Here is a 20179-nt window from a genome sequence, read left to right on the forward strand (position 1 = left end):
CTTCTAAAAATAAAGAATATTATTATCTTTCCCATTTCCTTGGGAAAAGTAATACAGGGGCTTATATTTCCACTATGGTGGAAATAACCAATATCAGATCCTTTACTGAAAGTGGATATTAAGAGGGGAAAGTGAATGAGAGCATGAGGACATAGGGTGTCTTGAGGGCTTTCTCTCTTGTACACAAATCCTTCTCAGTCTTCTTTGCCAGATCATCATCCATGAACCTCCCCCTGACCATAACAGCCCTCCATCTTCTGTCCTTTTTTGATCTCCCACTATACTGTCTCACTTGATAATCCTGTCAGCTCCCATGAGTTCGATTATCATCTCCATGCAGATGACCCTTGGTTCTATATATCCAGTCTGTGTCTCTCTCCTGAGCTCACATTTTGAACTAGTAATTCCATATGCATCTCAAATTCAATATATTCAAAAAAATAACTTACTATCTTTCCTATCAGATCCAACCCCCTTCTTAATATGTCCTTATTTCTGTCAAAGGCACCATTGGCTATCCGTCCAGGTCCCAAGCTTTGAAATCTCTTCCTCATCTCTTCATTGTCTCACTCCTCACATCCAGTCAGTCATTAAGTCTTGCTGGGTCTATCTCCATAAATCTTTTATATCTGTGTCCTTCCCTCCACTCATTCAATCATCACCCTAGTTCAGGCCCTCATTTCCTCTCACTTGCAATAACTTCCTCTCTCTCTCTCCTCTTAAATCCATCTTCCACAAAGCTACCAAAGCGATATTCCACAAGTACATCTCTGATCATTACCTTGCTCAAAAAGTTCTGGTGGCTCCCTAGTCCCTCTAAGATAAAATGCAAATTCCTCTGTTTGGCATTTAAATCCCTGTACAATCTGGCTTCTGCCTACCTTACCAGGCTCCCTCTATATTACTCTCCTTTACAGACTCTACATTTAAGCAAAGCTGGTCTACTGCTTTGCCCCATCATACAATGTTCCATCTCTTATCTGCACACCTTTGCACTGATTGTGTCCCTGTCTCCAATGCACCACCTCCTTACCACCGCCTCTCAGAATCCCATTTCCTCCAAAGCTCAGCTCATCACCAACAAGACAAGCCCTTTCCTGATGTTTTCAATTGCTAGTGCTCTCATATTTACTTCAGATGTACTTTTTTATTTGCTTGGATGAGTACATGTTGTTTGCCCCCAATAGAATGTAACGTCTTAAGGGCAAAGTCTATTTAGTTTTTAGCTCATCTCCAGAGCCTAGCAGAGTGCCTGGCATGTGGCTGGTACTTAACTAGAGAGATATAAAGAGGGAGAAAAGCAACTAGATGGTGCAGTGGATAGAGACCCAGGCCTGGAGTTAAGAAGACTCATCTTCCTGAGTTTAAATCCAGCCTCGGACACTTACTAACGGTATATCTCTGATCAAGCCTCTTAACCCCATTTACCTCAGTTTCCTCATCTGTAAAATGAGCTGGAGAAGGAAATGGCAAACCATTCCAGTATCTTTGCCAAGAAAACCCCAAGTAGGGTCACAAAGAGTTGAACATGGCTGAAAAATGACAAAAAAATAAAACAAAAAGTAAGGGAAAAGTCAGTGAGGAGGACAGGAGGGAGAGTTGAGAGGGAAACCTACTCCACAGTTTGGCCTGAGTCTGGCAATAGTCATAAACTCAACTAGACTCCAACCATCCTCAAGTTCACTGTAATTTTGAATCTTATCTCTTCTACCTAACCCTCCTTCTCATTCTCCATACTCTTTTCATACAGAATCATAGGATTTAGAAATAGTCTCAGAGATCACTTAGACAAGCCCCACATTTACAGATGAGGAAAATGAAACCTAGAAAGATAAAAAGGCCCAAAGTCACAGGTGTTAATTAAGTTGAAGAGCTGCGACTCCAATCCGGCTCCTCTGACTCCAAATTCAGTGGTCTTTCCTCTATGCTATAATGTTTAAAAAGGACTAGTCATCATATACAAGATCCAGGGCACATTAGAAGGGTAATTTCCATCTCTGTGCAAGAAACCTTTGGGCTTAAACATGTTATTAACTGAGTTCTGTTCCTGAAGGTAATTCTTGGCTTCACGTACAGCAGGGCTAGAGGCAGATCCTTTCCTTTCAAGGATTTTCACTTTCTTGGTCCAAAAGAGATAGAGCCCAAAGGGCAAAATTCTATCTCCTCTATAATTCTTTGGGTGAACTGTTTAGAGGAGCCCTATCAACACAGAGCAGCAATTTCCATGCAAATTGGTGCCTGTGGGGAAAAATTCAATTGGCCCAAGTAGAGTAGTGATGGCTCATCCAGCGGAAACGCCAATGGGGTGTGGAAACATCACTTCACGGAAGAGATATGTCTGCGGGTTAGACTCTCTTTCCTTTCCAAGTACAGGACACCAATGGCTCTTTAGTTAAAATAACAACAACAAAAAAGTGCAGTTCTTCTTTCCAACCCTCTTACAGAGCAGCAAGGAGTGAGTTAAAGTAGAAAGTTGTTTTCAGCGAGTGTAAGTAAAAATAGAGGGCGAGCATCCTGAAAAGTCAGGATATTCATTGGTTTTATTCTAGCAAAAAAAATCAAAATCCCCCAGTAGCTTATGTTATGTTCTCTGTTTCTTTTTTCATCTCTCAGGAACTTGATTGCTGTCTGTAATATTTCAATGCTACCTGGTCATCTCTGCTTTCTTTACTGTTTCATCTCCAGTCCCAAAGTGGACCTTCACTCTCCCAGGTCTCTATTTGGCTCCTATCTCTTTCCTAATTTACCAGCCCTTGTACAACAAATTTTCTCATTGTCCCAATTCCCCCTAGTCTCAAATATATATATATATATATATATATAGATAGATAGATAGATAGATAGATAGATATAGATATAGATATATACGTGTATATGTATATATATACGTGTGTATACATATATATATACATATATATTTTATCTGTTTGCTGTAGTAGAATGCTAACACCTTAAAGACAGAGAATTTTTTTTTCATTTTTGTCTAGTGTTTCCAGCACCTAACCTAGTGCTTTTCACATGGTAAATGGGTACTTAACAAATGGGAAGGGGAAAGAAAGGAAGGAGAAAGAGAAAAGGGAAGAGGAAAGGGAAGGTAGAAAGGGAAAAAGAGGGAAGGAGAAGGGGAAAAGGAGAAAGGGGAATAGAGAAGGGAGAAAAGGGAAGGGGACGGGGGAAAAAAGAAAGGGGGGATGGGAAAAGTGGAAGGAGAGAAGGGAAAGGTGGGAGGGGAAAGAGAAGAGGAAGGAGAAGAAGTAGGGGAATGGGAAAGAGAAGATTCAATGAAATTTAACAGTGCTTTTTCCTCTCCCATAAGCCAAATTGCTTACTCTCCTCTATTCTTCTTTCCTTTACTTGTATTTCCCTCCCCCATCTATCTTACTCTATCTCTATCCCTCCTCCTTCACCACCACCTCCCACCCCTACTGCTCCATCAGCTAAGATGTTTGAGGCAACTGATTTGTGAAAGTTTTCTGCATTCCATGTTGAGTCTTTGGAGTGAAATCGTGCTTCAGAGACCAAGAGAAAGAGGGAAAAGATGCTACGGGAATCGGTCATCAAACATTCTCAGGGCACTTCATAAACAAGTAGCAATTCATCATAATCATTTTACAGATCAGGAAACTGAAGCAAAAGAGACACAAAGTCACTCACCCAATGTCCTAGAAAACGATTGCTCTAGGCAACTAGCTTCCCACTGTCATCACGGAACATTCCCTCCCTACTCATAAGACAGACATTCTCATGGTGAGATAGAAGTAGAGTTCTCTCTGTTCAAAAACAGTTTGAGGAATATGTGGCTCATTACTTGGATAGCTCTAATTATTGGAAAATTCTTCTTTCTATTGAGCTAAAATCTGCCTCTCAATAACTTCTATTTGATGGTCCTGGTTCCGTCCTCTGATGATACAGAGAATAAGTCTACTGTCTCGTCTATCGTATGGTCCCTCAAGTATCTGAAGGCAGTGATGTCTTCCACGCCTTTCTTTTTCTCAAGTTAAGTAATGTCAATTCCTCTGACGACTGCCTCCAGAAGCAACCCTCACCATTCTCTGAATGACCCTCCTCTGAATCTTTTCTAGACTTTTAGTGCATCTTTGAAAATTCAGTATCTGGAAAAAAAATGCAAAACCCTAACTGCCTCTCCTCTCTAGTCCTACCACTACTATGAGGGTGAGGAGAAAGTAAAGGGAATCAGCAGTTATTAAATATCAGCTGTGTTCCAGGTACTGCGCCAAGCACTTTACAAATATCTCATCTTATCCTCACAAAAAAGCCTAGGAGATAGGAGTTATTATTACGCTTGTTGTATAGTTGAGGAAACTGAGGAAGACAGAGGCTAAGTGACTTACCCAGAGTCACACAGCCAGTAAGTATCTGAGGCAGGATTGAACTCAGGTCTTCCTAACTCCAGGCCCAGCGCTCTGTCCACTGCACCGGCTTCAACAATACCGTATAAATACAATAATAACGCAATAAACAACGGTTTACATTTATATTGAACTTCACAGTTACGAAGCACTTTGTTATCCGTTCGCTCATGGTTCAGTAGTAGAACGAGCAGTAGACTCAGAGTCAGAAGGCCTGGGTTCAAATTTCTGCTCTACTACCTAATAGCTTTGTGCCTATGGGTAAGTCCTATTATAGGACTTAAGGAAGAACTGAGCTTCACAGTAGTTCCTTCATCAGTAAAATGAGAGGATTGAATTAGAGGGCCTCTAAGTTCCCTCCCAGCTCCAAATCTATGTTCCTATTCGATCCTTTTAATGCTACTTTGAAGTTGGTGGTACAAATAGTATTTTCCCCATTTTCCAGAGAGAGAAAGGTTAAAGGCCTGGCCTTTCCCACCCCCACCCCCACCCCAAGGAACAACCAGCAAATGAGTATTCCATAGGCATTCAATACCTAGAGCTCTTAGCAGAGCTACGAGTAATAAAGCAATTCTAACATCGGATTATCGATAGGACTTTGTTTAAAAGTCAGTTGAGAAAAGACTGCGTGAGAGTAGGTCAGAGTTATTAGAAGCTAAGCAGAAAAAACAGTACACTTCTCAAACTTAACGCAAGATTTCCTTTACTCAATTTTGCCATCATTTTATTGATTAATATTTTATTTACTGATTCACTCCATTTATTTATTGCCATCATTTATTTATTATTTATTAAAGCTATCTAATTTATTTATTATGTATTTATTTATTAATTCATAAAAAGTAGTAACATAGATTTAAAGCTGGAAGTTATCTTAGAAGTTATCTGGTCTAATCTCTTCATTTTACAGATGAGAAAATTGAGTCTCAGAAAGATTAAATTATGTGTCCTAGGCTATACAGTTAGTAAGAGTCAGGATTTGAACACAGATCTTTTTACTTCAAAAAAAAATCCAATGCTCTTTCCACTAAACCATATTCCCTCTCTTGTGGATTAACTTTGATAATTAAAATATTTACTGTGTTTATGGAGATATGTAACACTAATATGATGCTTCCCTGGGCATTCATAAGCCAAAAACTAAATGGTTATGCTCATCAAACATACACCAGTTCACTTGGTAGAACTGAGAAAGAGGCTGCTAAGTGGTACAGTTGAGTGTGTTTGAACTAATTTTACAGAAAGAGAGAGGAGCCAGGGTGGCCTGGGTCCAGGTCTGGCTGCTTACTATCTAACTGTGATCCTGGGAAAGTACCTTACCTTTTGTCTATCTCAGTTCCTTTATCTATAAAATGAATATTACAATAACACCTACCTCCTAGGGTTTTGTGAGGAAAAGGTAAAATAATATTTGTAAAATATTTTACACGTTCAAATTTTTAATTTAATTTTTAATTTATTTAAATTTTTAATTGTTTTAAAATTTTAATAGGAAATTGCAAATAGTTCTATCTTCTCCATAATTTCTTTAGAATTGTTGCTTTGTATTGTTATTACTATTGGTGTTGTCAATTGTGGTTATTTTGTTCAGGTCTGTATGTAAAATTCCCAGTATGGGCTACAGAAAGGTAACTCACTTGAAAATTAAAGTTTCAGATAGTTGCTTGAGGAATTTGACCACATTTTTTACATTCAATATCTGTAAAAACTTTGCAAACTTTAAAGTTCTGTATAAATGATATTATTATTATTATTATTTATGTGAAAAGGAAAAATGGAGGAGGAACTAACATGCCACTTGAAGATTTGTCCCAAATCCCCAAGTAAAAAGACCCTGACATAGTAGATTTAAATTTTAGACTACAACTGGTTCATGTAGAACTAAGCTCTAACACACTAGCCTACTTGGAGAGGTCTAATCAATTCGTACACTAGAAATTGGGCCACTGTAGTACTTGTCTTGGATCTCCTTCCCCAACATCATGAAGTTGGGAGAGAGGGGCACAGACAACATAGAGTGGGGAGGTGGGTAGATAGGTGCAGGACCAGTGATCTGGTGAAATACTCCCCACACTGCATATACCATGATGGAGAACAAGTCAAAAGATCAGTCTAGTGAAGCTTACCTGAATCCTAGGCATGGCATAGTTTGCCTCCCATGTTTGGTTCCCAAAGGAGATCTCCTGTGGGGGGCACTAGACAAGCCAACAAGCATGACCAAGAGAATAGAAAAAAAAAGTTTCCCAAAGGATAGATAAAGTGCTAGCAATTTTAAAAATCATAGATTTATTTTTAAAATCTGTATTTTTAAAGCCCCTAAACCACAGACTCCAAAGTAGTTGGGTTTTTTTTTAAAATAACTTTGACCTCAAGTTACTTTGCTTTGAGTTGCTTAACCACCTTTCTGGGCCCCAATTTCCTCAAGGAACTCAAGTTCCAGTGCAGAGTCACACAGATAGTGAGTGTCTGAGGAGAGATTTTAACTCAGGGAGAGGAGTCTTCCTGACTCCAGGTCCAGCACTCTATCTACCATGCCTCCTTGCTACCCAGAGACCCAGTAGGAAGTATGAATCTTTTCCTTCCTCAGCACACAGTAGTACAAACATACCTGCTTATAAACTACCAGGAGGGAGCATGTCTCCAGTCACAGGAAGATTTGTTATATGTGAAGCCTACAGCCAGGAATCAGAGCAGAAAAGAAAGCTTTAGGAATCAAAAGGTCATTTCCCATCTTACAATTGTGTAATTTTCTTTGAGGGGCAGCTAGGTAGCTAGTGGATAGAGCACTGGGCTTGGAATCAGAAAGACTCATCTTTGTGAGTTCAGGTCTGGCCTCAGACACTCACTAGCTGTGTGACTCTGGGCAAGTCACTTAACTGTTTGCCTCAGTTTCTTCATCTGCAAAATGAGCTGGAGAAGGAAACAGCAAACCACCCCAGTATCTTTGCCAAGAAAACCCAGTCATGGAGAGTCAAACACAACTGAACAACAACAGTAACAACTTTTCTTGAGAGTTTTCTAGGCTGTCTCTGGATAAGTCTAAGCTACTAGAACTCTAGTCTCTCTGTTAACACATCCCTTAGTTCAGGGCTTTTATCACATGTATTTGAATGTTTTTCACCAGAAACAGTACAATTAGGGCACAGCCAAGATGGTGGCTGGAAAGCAGGGACTCGCTTAAGCTCTCCCCCAAATCCCTTCAAACATCTGTAAAAATGGCTCTGAACAAATTCTAGAGCTGTGGAACCCACAAAATAGCAGAGGGAAGCAGGTCTCCAGCCCAGGACAGCCTGGATTGTCTCTGGGAAGGGTCTATCGCATGGTGCTGGGAGTGGAGCATAGCCCAGCATGGGCTGTACCAAGACCAACCAGACCAGGAGTCAGGCGGAGCAGGCCTGAGGGCCATGAATCATTGAGCTGTGGCAGTTACCAGACTTCTCTACCCACAAACGCCAAAGATCACAGAGCAGTTTAGTGGGAAAACTGCTGGATCGAGGGAAAGCAGCGGGGTCCAGCCCCAGCCTCAGGCAGCAGAGATGGTGCTGTGGCAGCAGCAGCAGCAGCAGTAGGAAGTTCCTGCATCTGCTTCCAGATCTCTAGCTGTGGCTGCTTCTGGAATCCCTGGCTCATATGGTGGGAGGAATCAAGCAAATCAGAGCGGGAGTGCAAGGAGCACTTTGCTGGTGCAGAGGCAGGTTTTCTTGCTTTGCCCTGCTTGGATCTGGATCGAGGTCCTAGTTGGCGGTTCTTGGGGGAAGAGGAGCTCTGCTGTGGCAGAGTCTACAGTGATGGTGGAGTAGAAGTAGCTCTGAAAACAGCAGTGCAGCCCCTAAAGTTTGGGACAAAGTACTCTCTACTCTAGAAGCAGTCATACTCCGACAAAAAGCTCAAGGGTCAAGAAGTTGACTGGGAACATGAACAGGCAGCGAAAAAGGACACAAGCTATTGAATCCTTTTTTGGTGACAAAGACAATCAAAACATACAGCCAGAAAAAGTCAACAAAGTCAAAGAGCCTACATCGAAAGCCTCCAAGAAAAATATGAATTGGTCTCAGGCCATGAAAGAGCTCAAAAAGGATTTAGAAAAGCAAGTAAGAGAAGTAGAAGAAAAATTGGGAAGAGAAATGAGAGTGGTGCAAGAAACTCATGAAAAACAAGTCAACAACTTGCTATGAGATCCAAAAAAAAAAAATACTGAAGAAAATAACACCTTAAAAAATAGACTAACCCTAATGCTCCAAAAATCCAATGAGGAGAAGAATGCCTTGAAAGGCAGAATTAGCCAAATGTAAAAGAAGGTCCAAAAGACCACTGAAGAAAATACTACCTTAAAAATTAGATTGGAGCAAGTGGAAGCTAGTGACTTTATGAGAAATCAAGAAATTATAAACCGGAACCAAAGGAATGAAAAAATGGAAGACAATGCAAAATATCTCATTGGAAAAACCACTGACCTGGAAAATAGATCCAGGAGAAAGAATTTAAAAATTATTGGACTACCTGAAAGCCATGATCAAAAAAAGAGCCTAGACATCATCTTTCAAAAAATTATCAAAGAAAACTGCCCTGATATTCTAGAACCAGAGGGTAAAATAGAAATTGAAAGAATCCATCCGTTGCCTCTTTAAAGAGATCCCCAAAAGAAACAGTACTATCAATAATGATTATGCTAATGCAAGAGAGGCAGTGCATACAGACTTCCTCTGGAATCAGGAAAACCCAGATTCAAGTTCTGTCATTAACATATACTAGCTGTGTTACCTTGAGCAAATAATTTAGCCTCTTAGGGCATCAGGCAGCTATCTGCAACTTCAAGCTATTAAGTAAGCTTCCATACTGGCAGTTTTATAGAGAGACCTAAACAAAATAAATAATGATAATAATATCAATAACAAAGCAACTATTCTAAAGAAATTATGGAAAAGGTATAATTTTTTGCAACTTCCTATTGAAATTCTAAAAATTCTAAAAATAATTTAAACTGTAATATTTTTAATTAAATTTTTAAAATTTAAAAACAATTTTAATTATTAATTTTTCTCCTATAGGTTGGATTTTACTATCTTGCTAAGGATTTGATGGTTTTTTTTAGTCAATCAGATAAATTCTTTTCTCAGGTTTTTGTTAAGAACACCTACCTATCTACTTCCTTCTATGAACATTCAAAGTCAGTTATTGAAATAATAACAGCTCAGATCGCAAAGAATAAAGCATGATGGAAATGTCCCTAGAACATTGTTAAGGGAAAAAAGGCCTTCATTATTTAGGACTGCTGGATGTACTCCAAGTACTGTGAGACAGTCTTTCTATCACTAACTCAGCCTTGGAAATATAGTTCTTGGCTCCAGGCTCCAGTTCAATGTATGTGATCAGTGCAAATACAAGCTAAATAAATCTTAAAGATATTGAACTAAGTTATTTCCCCACACAAGGGACAGGACAATTCTGATTAGTCAATGCTCAGGCTAGTATTTCATCTTAGGCTAGTTGATGTGGAAGTTAAGATTATTGACTTCCTCTTTGAATCTTCTTTGGAGAAAAGCAATATCCAACTTTGAAATGGTTATTAGCACAACACCATCCCTATAGTTAAGATATGCCAATATTTACTTATCAGGGAAATTCTGAAGGTCCAGAGGTTTTACTAGCCATGACATAAGATAATCTACATTGCAATTCACATAAGTTCTGCCAGTTCCACAATTCAATATTTCTAGACAAATGACAATTCTCAGCACTCTGATTATATTTACCTGCAACTGCACATACAAGTAAGACTAAGTTTTAGTGGCTAAGAAGGCTAGGAAACAACTAAGCACATTAGGGAGAAATTGTTCAAGAACCTGATTCTGGCTTTCATGTATCAAGCATCTACTATGTGCTAGATTCTAGACATATGAAAATAAAACAAAACACAAAAGTGTTACTGCCCTCAGAGAGCTTAAGTTCTTTCTGAAGAATTTGTGTCAAATGCAAGGTATCCCAAATATCTTATAAGTTTGTCAAATTTTTGACAGTTCAAAACCATGCTAAGACTTTGGGAATCTGCTGTATATTCAGGATAAAATATAAGGTTGGAAAGTCATCTCAATCTCTTTTCAAAGTTAAGCATTAAGTTACAAACAATAACTACAGTGAGAGAGGTTAAGGATGCTGCTTGTATTTCCAGGTCTAGTTCATACATCCCTGATTTTAATAGGCTATGAATCATGTTAAGTACATTTTACTTCGTAGGGTCAAAGTCTTAGAGCTAGAAGGAACTCTCATTTTACAGATGAGGAAATTGGGGCCCACAAAGGTTAAGCAACTTGCCTTGAGTCACACAGATAAAAAGTGGCAGATCCTCCCATGCCAAATCCAATCTCCTTTCCAACACCCCACCCAGAGCAATCAAAGATAGAATCATTCTGCAATATCAATATAGCTACAGAAAAACCTCCACATGAACTCAAAGGAAAAACTATTCCAATTCAACTCTCCAAAAGCTATCTTTTCTCTGCTCCTTTCATTCCTTCTTCAACTCGGTAATATTACCTTCATTCTAAATCCCCGAAGGCAGAATATCTCCACAGCTCACATAGGAAAGGGAGCCACCAATCTGAGTCTACTATAGGTATAAAGATACATGCCAAGTAGACGTTTCCTCACTCCTAGCATTCTTTCTAGTGTTTTGGACTCGTTATTCCTTTAGCCAGAGTATTTAGAATAACTTCTAGCCAACTGTTCTGTGTCCTATTTCATTTAGAATAATAGATGTGCATGGTAATTATCATTGGTCATGAGTTGGTTGTAAATTGACAAAATTATTCCAAACTTTGGAAAATGGACTCTTCATCATTCTCAGAAGAGCATTTTTCTTTTTTACAGAAGTTGGGTTACTGCCAGAAAGCCTCTCCTCCCTCTCCCATCTGGCCTCCAGGTTCTTTAAACCAAGGACCAGCCAGCGAGAGCTTACATAAAGAGCCAATAATATTTATGAAGTTCTTTGCCCATAAATATAGTTTCTGCCTGTGCCTAAGTTTTTGGAAAATGGACCATTAGTTTTTCTTAAGCACATTTCAGTGCTATACTTAAGGTTACAGAGAGGCTAAGAATATCTACTCCCTTTACTAAAAAACATAGTATTTACTCACTCAGGGACTAGGTGGCCTTTGTTAAAGTTAATGAAAAAAAATGGTAGAATCACAGTAGAATTCAGATTTAAAGGAGCTGTACCAAGCAGGATACCTAGATTAAGCACCAGAGATATAACAAAGGAATTCTTGACCCTAGGACAAAGCCAATTTAGGAGTTCAGAGGGGATGGATGGGAACTACAGCTCCATAGAATAGATCCCAACTATCCCAGGTTCAGTTGTCCCAAGAGAAGGTGAAGTCCATCCCACAGAGAGTTAAAGTGCCACCCTCATGTGGATTTAGAGAAAAAGATGGGTTTTAGGAAAGGGATACCAGGGTGACAGGATCCTGAGGACTAGAAGCTATGGTGATAGACGACAATGAAGACATTGAGGCGTGGCATGGGAATGACAATCATTAAGAAAGTGCATATCACCTAGGTAAAAAGTATGTCACCTAACACGTTGATACCATAGTAAAGACTCCCACATTACTTACAGCTCTGGAAAGCACTTGAGGGAACTTTCATCATCGTATCTGCATGCGTAGCTTTGTATCAAATTGCCACTAGAAGAAAAGGATGGAAAGTCAGAAAGGAGGTTTCAGTTCAAGAGCAACAAAACAACACCAGAAAAAAAATGCTGCCCAGATGCTGAAGCTTTCTAGGATAATAAAATCATTTGTTACAATTGTCTTCCTGTTTGATTTTTGGTGAGTTAAGTGCCAGAGTTAAGGTTATTTGTATTCTTTCACCTGAGAAATTTGAATTTTTTTTAAAAGTCCACTTTCTTGATGGTGAATTATTGAGAATAGCAACACCACACTTATGTTGCTACTCCCTACAACTCAGTGGGAGAAGATTCAGTCTGAACCTTGCTCCCTAATAATACTTTCAGATTTTTGTTCCACCACTATCTTTCAACAAACCCTCCTCTTTCAAAGTCCACACCCTCCACTTACATGATCATCTCCACATCTTTCTCATTATTATCTACTCTCCTTTGTTGTTGAGTTGTTTCAGTCATGTCCAATACTTCCTGACCCCATTTGGGGTTTTCTTGGCAAAGATACTGGAATGATGTGCCATTTCCTCCTCCAGCTCATTTTACAGATGAGGAAACTGAGGCAGACAAGGTTAAGCGACTTGCTCAGGGTAATATAGCTAGGAAGTGTCTGAGGCTGGATTTGAACTCAGAAAGATGACTCTTCCTAACTCCAGGTCCAGTCCTCTATCTATTGAGCCACCTGGCTGCCCCTGTTCTCCTTTAGGACATACCTCTCCTTCTTTCTTGAGGATTTTTAGCACCTGACTCACAGTTTTCCTCCTCATAGCTATTACCATCCTCAGTGATTCCACACTGATGACAAATAACTTACAGACCCCCTTTGAACTCCATTATCACTTTAGACCACAACCTGATCACTTACTCTCCCTCCCAAGCCTTACTACATCCCTACTACATCTGTTCTTTGCCATCATTCTAACCTCTATTTCCTTATCACCTTTTTCGTAACTGAATCAAACATTCTGCTTCTGGTGTTGCTTCTCTCCATGCCATACCCTCCACCACTATATAATTCCTTACTCCCTTGCCTTTCCACTATGTTTGTCATCAATACTTAACCTTCTCGGTAATATTCACCATGTAATTTCTCCCCCTCCTGCTACTTGGAGGCAGCAATATGATATAGTGGATAGAATTCTGGCCTTTGATTTGGGAAGACCTGAGTTTAAATCCCGTGTAAGATAGTTATTAACTGTATGACCCTGGAAAAGTCACTTGACCTCGGTATCCTCACCTGAAAAAAGGAGTGGGGTTGGACTACACGTCCTCTAAGGACATTTCTAGCTCTAAATCTATTATCTTATTCTCTTAAGTCTACTAAGCATTGCTAGAGAGAGGAAGTCTTAATAACTATTGTTCTGTGAAGGACAGAGGATTTATGAGCTTGGATAGCATAGATAGAACCCAAAGGCAGGAGGATTCTTGGGGTAGCAGTTGAGACTTGCTATACTTCATTTCTGTCCTTATAGGGAAAATGAAAGTGAGAGGAACATAAAGATCCTTTCATGAACTTAGATAAATGAATATATTGCTGCAATCAGCCCTGCTGGAACCAGCAATGGGCAGTTTATGTCTCTGTTTTACAAATATCTTTATGGCAAGTGAAAAGATCTAACATTTTCTCTGCTAATGGTAACATCCAAACAGAGCCAATTCCAGTAATATCCCTGAAACTGAGTCATATGTCTGATCATTTTGATTTATAATGTCTTCTTGACCATATATCTTGATAAAAGCAGACCTTTCAAGATAATCTTAAAGAGGAAAAAAACAAACCTCCCCTACCAAACTTCCCTTAATCCCACCATCTAGGGGATTAATTACACACATTTATAGTTACCCCTACATAATTTTGGATTCGATCAATGATACACACTCTTAACATAAGTTAATAGAAGGTGCTACTACCTGACCAAAATTTCACATGTACAAATACGGTAGGCCATTCTTCAAATGCTGTCTTTTCATGTTTGACTTCATCAAATAACAAAAGGCTTCATGCAGGTCAGTTTTGCTGGTGCCTTCTTCATTTCATCCATGCAGCCTCTCTCATGATTAATAATGATGACAGCAATCACAATACTAATGATGCCTTCCAGCTTTCCCAGGAGTACCAAGCTCTAACCCTGGGTGGCAGCCCAAGCTGTAAGCTGCGTGTTGAACAAATGCTGGGTGTAATTTTTTTAAGCATTTAGTTTCTTTAATTTCCCATATTTACCAGAGACCCTGTTTATCAAAGGTTTCTAAACAAAGTATATTCCTTTGAAAACATATATCCACTTTAAGGCAGATAGTATTTTTATACTATACAGTGCATGATAAAAGGCAATAAGATACTGTACTAATATATACAAAAATATTTACAGTAGCTCTTTTTGTAGTGGCAAACAACGGGAAACTAGGGGGTATAGGTGAGGTGGGATGCCCAGCAACCGTAGAATGGCTGAGGGGTATGTGAATATATTTTACTCATAAGAAATTAGGGAAAGGGTGATTACAGAGAAACCCAGGAAGACTTATATGAAATGATACAGAGCAAAGTGAGCAGAACTAGGAGAACAATTTATACGATGCAATAATACTGTAAAGACAAACTGCTTTAAAAGGCTTGAGAACTCAGATCAGCAAAATAACCAACCATGATTCTGGAGGACTGATGATGAAGCATGCTACCCACCTGACAAAGAGGGGATGGTGCTGAATAAGAGGACTATTTTTTGGACATAGCCAATACAGGATTATTTTTTCATTTGACTATATGCACTTATTATGTAAGCGCTTTATCTTTTTTCGTTAGGGAAGGGGGTGGACATGGGAAGGAGAGAAAATAGATTTTTGCTCATCAAAAAAATAAATTTAATTTTTAAAAGAATCTTCCATTTCAAAATTTTAAGGGTTCTTATTTCCAAAGGACAATCATACTGTGCATACCCTTTGATCCAGCAATACCACTACTAGGTCTGTATCCCAAAGAGATCATAAAAAAGGGAAAAGGACCCACATGTACAAAAATATTTATAGCAGTTCTTTTTGTGGTGACCAAGAATTGGAAACTGAGGGGATTCCCATCAATTGAGGAATGGCTGAACAAGTTGAGGTATATGAATGTAATGGGAATATTATTGTGCTATAAGAAATGATGAGCAGGCAGATTTCAGAAAAACATGGAAAGACTTATATGAATTGATGCTGAGTGAAATGAGTAAAACCAGGAAAACATTGTAAACAGTAACAGTAGCATTGTGCAATGATCAACTATGATTAATTTAGCTCTTCTCAGCCATATATTGATCCAAGACAGTTCCAAAAGACTCATGTTGGAAAATGCTCTCCACATCCAGGGAAAGAACTGATGGAGTCTGAATGCAGATAGAAGCATACTGTTTTCACTTTGGGGTGTTTTTGTTTTTTCCTTTTGTTCTGGTTCTTTTTTCACAACATGACTAATGTGGAAATATGTTTAACTTGATTGTACATGTATAACCTATGTCAGATTGCTTGCTGTCTTGGGGGTGGGGAGTGAGAAAAATATGGAACTCAAAATCTTTGAAAAATGAAGGTTGAAAATTGTCTTTACATGGAATTAGAAAAAATAAAATACTCCTAAAAATTTAAGGGTTCTAATCAGAGATTGAATTTTAACTCATAAGGAAAATCTGGCCCACTGTCTGACTCTTTTTTTAAAAGGTTCTAAGTACTAATCATCTCATTTTCTCTCTGGTAGTTGTGCACTCTTTCCAACACCAGCGCTTATTCAACAGGAAATTACTATTCTCTCTATGGCTCTCACAGAGCTGCCACCTCGATGCTTTAGTTCTGCTCTTTTTGTAGGTGGTAGCTGTTCTCCAAATTTGTCTTGGAAGGAGGTAACAATATAGTCAATATGAATTCATCCCATTATGATACTGGCTTGAGTCTCCATCTCCACCCACCATGAAAATTCCACCTTCTTCTCTTTTCTGATACATTTCTATTCAATGTACCTCTTGTCATATGAGCACATCACGAGACAACTAACCAGCATGATTTGGCTGTATGAGCAAAGAAGTAAAAGAAAGTAATCTAATCAAACCTATATTAGCACAACTGCTTTGTGGGCTATGGTTTCATAGATCCTCCCAGACCTAGGTAGCCTTTCACCAGTCTACAGACACTCCCCAAACTCCCAAGCTCTTGCAGTTCCATTCATAGCCTCTAGTAAGGTCAAAGTTCAGTTAGTTGAGGGAACTCCTGATCCAGAGCAACTTGGCTGTCTCAGGCTCTTTCTTGGGGGTAGCCACTGGCAAAGGCAAACTAGACCTACATATTCATTCTCCCTCAGTTCTGCTATTGGCTCTCTAGGCACCCCTAGCCTCACTGGTCTTTGATGCCCCTCTTTTTCAGCTTACAATTTTTTCTATATCAGCAAATGCAGCGGACTCATGTCTAACCAGGGCAAGATCAATCTAGGTCTTCAGCAGCCAAGGAGACACAAGTGCAGATAATCCAACACCATCAACGCATGATCCCCTTCTTTTTCTGTGAAAACCCCCACGGTTTAATAACTCTTTGGATATAATTCCAGATTGCTCTCCAGAATGGTTAGATCAGTTCACAATTCTACCAATAATGAATTAGTGTCCCAATTTTTTCCACATCCCCTCTAACATTTGTCACTTTCCCCTTCAATTATTTTAGCCAATCTAGTAGGTGTAAAATGATATTGCAAGGTTGTTTTAATTTGCATTTTTCTAATCAATAATGATTTAGGGCATTTTTATGACTAGAAATTGTTTTGATTAATTGTAAAGGACATCTGAAGAAAGACATCTGCATCCAGAAAAAGAACTGATAAGTAGATGTATAGAATAATTTTACATATGTGTGTGTGTATATATGTTATACATACGCACACACACACACACTTATTTGTGTCTAATGGTATTCTTCTCTAGGACAGTGAGGAGGGAAAGAAAAAAGGAATAAAAAGAAATTTACATGATAATTTTATTATATATTTAAAAGGAATAGCAAGTTGTACGTAATAGATGTGCAGTTTCATGTGTAATCATCTTTTTTATTATACTCTTATGGAAGTGTTTGTTATATTTCATAAATTAAAAAGAAAATAAATAAATGTGGGAAAAATATCCCGTGGTTATAGTATTTCTTTCTTGGTGCCTTCAGGTATTCTCATATACTACCTTGACATCCAAAGTCTAGCTAATTCTTCCTCCTCCCCTCCCCTATTCATCATGGCAAGAGGAAGAGGGTGGAATGAGGGTTCTATAGAGTGAGTCACAGTCTTCAAGCACGTAAACTTTCTCCTTGGTGTACCTATGTTAGTTCCTCCTAGAAGTGCCTTTAAATCTTCCAGGCCATTAGGATAACATTTTGCACACAATTAGATTGTAACCTTTAGGGGATCAAGGACAATGTCATATTGACCTTTGTATATTTTCCAGGGTCTAACAGTGTCTTGTACAAAATAGGAGACAAGGAACTCCCAGATGAGGAAACTCCTTCTCTTGATTCAGGTAGCTACCTGAATATAACATAGTCTTTAGAGATCTAGAGCTAGAGAACTGAAATTTTAAGTGACGTACCCAGGGTCACACAACTAATATGTGTCAGTGGCAAGACTTGAACCTAGATGTTCAAGGCTCTGAAGACAACACTTTATGCTCTATTCTATTTTGCCCCTTAACAAGGAACTTAATAAGTGTTTTTGAATGAATCGATGAACGAGTAAATATTTAATAACTAAATAAACCACAATTTCTTTATAATGCTGTGATTCTCTTCAAAGTTCCCCCTTTGGCAAGGTACTACCTTTCGTTGATGAAATTCAGAAAGGATGTACCTTCTGAGTTCTGCTCTGTGGCAAATAGTGATAAAAGTGACACAGGTGTGAGCACTTACCCTCAGGCAAGTCCTCGAGAAGATTACTTAGGATGAGTTGCTGACTTCCATTGATGGGAAAAGCTCCCCCAACTCAAACTCCAGGAGTTTACTACATGGATGAAATCACAGCTCCAGATAGCACTCATCCCAATACCAAGTAGAGAGTATGTTTATTATCCGCCAAAAGAAATCTAGAGAATTCATATAATAATATTTTCTTTTTTTCCAGAATGAAGGCTAACAGTTGCAGTTGAGCAGATGGAGAAAGTAACAGCTTTCTCTTTTTGGTGAGCCTTTCTTCAACAACAAGAATTTTATCATGATAGCTCAGAAAGCACATCGTTAAAGACTTGGATTGAATGTTCCTCCCTCTGTACATTCCATCTGCAATTATCCTCACAATAAATGTGAAGGCCAGTCTGTTGTTATAATTAAACTTTTGCAATTAGTTGTTTGCAAACTATAACCACTTGAAATTCTTATAGAATCATGTTGTACCCTAAGAACCTAAAAGAATTAGTGTTACATTTCGTGCCAGGAGAATATGAATTAATTAATATTAATTTGGTCTCCTCTAATCCCTAACATTACAGGATATAGTAATGAGTCTAATTTTATAGAAGGAAAGCTACCTAGATGTTTCCTAGAACAGTTTCCAAACTTTTCCAAATTGTAAACCTGAGGCACAAATATCCTTTAATGTATTTCACTGTGTAGGTCCTTCCTCCACTGACATAAGTTATATCTTCTTTACAGTTTCTCATCTCATTGGATCCTTGTCCATGTTGTCCTATTAATTAATAAACTCCAGAGAAGATCTGATGAACACACTGAAGCTCTTCCTTCTTCTTATTCTTTCAATAACTCAGGTTTTAGTGTAGCACCCTGGCTGTCTGCCACTCTCTGCATATAACCGGCCTACTTTTTCCTCCATAATGCCTTGTACAGTATTATCCTATTCCTTAAAATAAGTTTGGATTTATTTACAAGACATGTGCCCTACAACTTGGTTACTATTTATTTTCTGCTAAGTATCACATCTGTAATTCTGGTGGCTATGACCATGTGAGTGGTAGAATTTTGGGCTGTGGAGAACAATTAAGTTCTCCTGGGATAGGGGTGGGGAACCTGTGACATGTGGGTGCAGCCCTTTGACTGAGTCCAAGTTTTGCAGAACAAATCCCTGTAGATTCCTTCCACATTTATTCAACAAAGATCTATAAAATGCCCATTTAAGGCAGTGTGCTAGGTGCTGAGGCACCGAGAACTAAGAAGCATGACGTAAAACCTGCAATTTAATCAACATGCTTTTTTCTATTGAAATAGAGCTATCTTAAAGTAAGCTATAACTATTATTAAACACTGATTAACAGGGTTTCTATATTAGCATTAATAGAAAAGAACATTTGACATAAATAGTTGATGAAATGTGATACCTATTAAATATACAGATACTAGATGGTGCAGTGGGTAGAGTGCCGGGGCCTGGAGTCAGGAAGACCTGTGTTCAAATCCAGCCACAGACACTTATTAGCTATGTGACTCCGAGTAAGTCACTTAATCCTGTTTGCCTCAGTTCCTTATCTGTAAAATGAGCTTGAGAAGGAAATGATAAACCACTTCAGTATCTTTGCCAAGAAAATCCTAAATAGGGTCACAAAGAGTCAGACACAACTGAAACAACCGAAAAACAACAAATAGCAATTAAATATAACTTCTAGCTACTAATATCTTCTTTCTAAGGTTTATTTGTTTTCAGTTGCCACTTAATTGGACTTTCAAACAGTCCTGCTCCATTCCTAGAATCAGTCAGCCTGCCAATCACCATTTATTAAGTACCTGCTATGTATTAGGTTTGTGCTGAGTTCTAAGCAAACGGTACTGGACTAGCTTGGCCCACATTTTATCACAAAAACCAAAGGCAGTCTTACTAATATTTTGTATTATGTCTTATGCCACTTTGTCTTTTTCACTGTTGATTTTGGTAACTCTACAGGTGACTGACACCTACCATCAAAGTTCACATTAGTTAGATTGTATTTTCTTGGTACTTTTTACCTCCTCTTTTCCAAACAATGGATCTTCAACAGAGAATAGACTAAATCAATGTTGCAGGACTGGCAGTTTTTTAAGCTGCTTTTAACAGTAATTATCTTTTAAAGAACCCATCTATTTTTCTTAATAAATGCCATTAAAACTATTAAAAGTTGGAATGGCTTAAATAAATATAAATGATGATTTGTTC

Source organism: Trichosurus vulpecula, chromosome 2, assembly GCF_011100635.1.
Source record: "Trichosurus vulpecula isolate mTriVul1 chromosome 2, mTriVul1.pri, whole genome shotgun sequence".
NCBI classification, from domain to species: Eukaryota; Metazoa; Chordata; class Mammalia; order Diprotodontia; family Phalangeridae; genus Trichosurus; species Trichosurus vulpecula.